Consider the following 4,203-nt stretch of genomic DNA (forward strand, 5'->3'; position numbering starts at 1 on the left):
TAAGGTGGTAGTAGACTCACTTGTGTGTGGTTGTGTGTCGTATCTTGGAACCTTCATCACCACTTTCGATCTGTGTGTCCTACCATTGGAATCTTATGAGATAGTCCTTCGTATGGACTACCATAAGGTAGTTGAACTTGTGTAGATGACCTCAGTGATCATGTTGTGATAGTTGGCATGTAGAGACTCATATCTCTATGCATGATTTTAACTATGCAATTAAAATGGAGCATATAAAAGGTAATAATTATTTTTATCATGGTGAAAGATCTCTCTAAGAGTGAATATTGTGAGGCATCTCTTGATGATCACCCTTTCTTGAGGGACTTTATTGACGTATTTCTAGGTGTTATCTTGGTGCTTTTCGAAGTAGGGTGTGGACTTGTACATTGATATTATTTCAAAATATCCCATCTCACATGTTATATACCCTATCACCACTTATGAGTTAAGTGAGCTTTAGCTATATTTAAAGTATTTGTTGGAGAAGGGGCACATTTTGTCCTAGTGTATCATTTTGGGGTGTCCATGTCATCTTATTAAAGAAGAGCACATTTATTCATTTGTGTACTATATACTATTAGTTGAATAAGGTTATAGTGAAGGACTCACAATCCTTGATGACTGATCATATGTTCAATTAGATGAAGGGAACCAATGTGTTCTCTAAGATTGATTTGAAGTCTAGGTGTCATCATCATTGTATTTAGGAAGAAGACATTCATTGGACTACATTTCATACTCCTTATGAGCATCATGAATTTATTGTAGTTCTAATTGGTTTAATGAATGCGACGTCAATATTCAAGATTTTTAACCTTGATCAATTTGTTTTATGTTTCTAAATGATGAAATTATGAATTTATTGTAGATCTAATTGAGTTAATAAATGCTCCATCAATATTCAAGAGTTTTATGAATGGCGAGTTTTGTACTTACCTTGATCAATTTGTTTTATGTTTTTAGATGATATTTTAACCTATTCAAGGACAATGGAAGAGCATGAGAACAAATTGCATCAAGTTCTTTAGTGTTCACATGAAAACTAACTTTTTTGTAACTTGGTAAATTGTGAGTTCTTCTAGTTAGAGGTGAAGTACTTGCTTCACGTTATGTTAAGAAGATTACTAGGTTGATCAAACCATTTCCTACATAACCCCATGAGATAAAATAATGCATAAAAACGTAAATACTAACCATAATGCAATGATCAAAGGCATTCCACAAGATTACACAAGATATATAAAACGATAAAGCAATTTCTTATGAGTCAAAGAAGCTCAAGAAGTAGAGATAAACTAGCCTACCAATGATCTAGAGTTGGCAGTTATCATCTATGCACTTGTGTAGTGTTCTTTTGGGCTGTCAAATCTTGTTCGGGCTGTGAAGACAAAGGCGAAGATGATGACATCTAAAACGTTCTCAAAGATTATGTACAATAGTCAGTTTGCTTCATTTATTTAATTGCTATTATAAAGAGATATTTATAGCTCTCTCAGGGAAGATGGATAAATAGGTAGAGGCCGTGAGAGTCCTGCAAGCAGCATGATGAACTAGGGAGAAGCTTATAAGAAAATTTTGCTAGACGAGCTCTCACTAACTCTAAAATAAGTTTGGGTTTTGAATTTTAAACCCAACATGTGATGATAGCTAGACAAAATATTTATCATCCACAATTAGCTGCAAGTAGGAACATCCGATGAGTCATTTCTTACCTGCATCCAAGAAATTTTCTTCCATTTGGCATGACACGATGACAAGGAGTTTCACATGAAACCTGAATCCAAGAATGTGTTGATTTCAAACGCTTGTTCATGAAGAACTTTCGTAGAAGTGTGCCTCATTTTGTAGAAGTTTTTAAGAACCTAAGGTCCTAGGAAACAGTAAATGTACATAAATTATGGTGGGACTGGTTTTGATGATCCCCATATATAGCACCGATACTTGTTCCTTCACCTGCTCAAACAAAGTAAAGTGTTCTTTTGACCTGAGTTAAGGCACAACATTGAGGTCAATGGTGACATCAACTCCAATTCTTGTTTCTCCAACATCATCTAAATTGAACAAAGAGATATCACCCCCCACCCTGCTCCAGAAATGAGCATATTGTGCCCACTCTAGTTGAGATGAAGGAAATAAATATCCAATGTTCCACGGCCGTTGGGGACGGGGGGCACGGGGGACAAAGGGCCTAAGTTTCGGGGACGGGCTTCTTGGGCTAGGGTGGGGGACGCGTTTCCGTGGAACACTGTAAATACCAATATAGAAACCAATCTCCCAAAATTTTATTTATAATGATCAGACAATATTTTGTCAAACCTGCGTCAAGCTGCCAACAACTTTATCATGATGTCCAAGAATGTTTTGGGTCATCAGGCCTGCTCCAATCAACATTAACTGCAATATAGCAGATGGTAAGTGCTCAGGCAAAGCTGAGAGCTGGGCAAGTCTCTCACAGTCCATCAATAATCATCGCAATTTGTTGGATATAAACATCACAACTACTTAATAGGGAGATTCAATATTGAAGGGCTTGCTTTGTTTTTCTTCTTGCCCACAGCAGAAGCAGAATTGAAAAGCAGAACCTAAACAATAGAAGGAACTCACGTTACTAACTCTGCCACCATGATAGGGCGATGCATTAGTTGTCTCATGATTAATGAAGCCTCGGTGTCTCCAACTTTGTTGTCATTGTTGTTCCCCACTCCAACCACCAAAACAGTACCCACTCGCTGCAAAATAACCACTCAATCTTGGGTCATAAATAAAAAGGTAAAACTGTTCAGCATCTAGTTCCAAACAAACCTAGGCACGCTCAGGCATGGCAAACCTTATCCCTGCAACCTACAGTTGTATCAACTATCAAATGTCTCCACCATGATATCACACACCTTGACAAACTCATCAAAACGGGATTCAACAGCTCAAGGCAAGATATGCCTCCCTATCATAACTGACAATGATTGCCATCAAGTATAATTGCACCTTCCACTACCAAAGCAGCATCAGGAAAATTTGTATGATAACTAACAAGGCCCAGGCTTCTTCAACTTCGCTGTCATCATCACCCATGGAGAAAAATGCGAATCTTGTACAAGGTGTCTGAACCAACACAGACCCACTCAATGCATGGCCATCCTCACAAATAATAAAGTTGAGAGCTGCTCAAACCCCTATATAGCATTTTACTATTTGTCACAATTAATTTTTCTGTGAACCAGAACACCATGCCCAAACTAATGTAACATTATTTTCCAACAAATCTTATTTGTGAATAATAGCTGAGTGCTCTTAAGCATGGATCTTATTAGATTGTCTGTCAAGTTGAAAAGATTTTTTGATGAATCTCCATTTTCTCTTTACTTAGACCTATCTCCTGTTTGATAGAAAATATGTCCTGCCCTTATTTCAGTTCTTCTGAGTGTCATCTCAAATCATCAGTTCTCCTGCGGTGACTCTCAGCACTATTTACTTATCAGTCAATGGGATTTTCTGTCTTCAGGCTCGCGAATTGGAATCTCATTATGCAGTAAGATCCAGAAGATTCTTACACATAGACACACCACATACAACACCCTTTCAAAATAAAAATTACATATCTTTGTGGAAGGGGCAGTGTATGAGCATTCCGATCTATAGTAGGATGTTTTTAACTGTCTTCTCCTTAGTGACTTTCACCATCAGGCCACTCCTGATACATCTCATGTACTGGTTTCTATTCCAGAAAACCAAATAATATTGTAAAACATAAACTTCTGTCTGATTGCTAGCTAGTGCAAAAGATTACTGTTTTTCAAGTCAGTCATTTGATCACGTTCCACATAGCAAATGTCAATATGGTGTTCAAATATTACTCCTCGACCTGCTAAGTGTAGAACAGTAAAATGAAGCCAAATCACTATTTTGATACCGATATCGTTCCTTCCTTTGATGCTCTTTCAGTCATTAGAAGTAACAAGATTGGACTGATAAGATAGGATAGTTTATACCCGTCAGAGGACAATCTCTTTAAATTAAGTCTACGCTTGAACAATATGGGAGTGAACATAAAGATATTAGAGAACATGTAGCCAAATCAGTTACAAACTCTTTCATCATTTCAAAGACGAACAATCTCAAGAACACATTTGCATGCTTAGAACTGATATGAACCTAGTTGAGTGCACAAATAAAAGCATTTCAGAATCAATAAATCAAGACAGA

Source organism: Cryptomeria japonica, chromosome 10 (assembly GCF_030272615.1).
Source record: "Cryptomeria japonica chromosome 10, Sugi_1.0, whole genome shotgun sequence".
NCBI lineage: Eukaryota > Viridiplantae > Streptophyta > Pinopsida > Cupressales > Cupressaceae > Cryptomeria > Cryptomeria japonica.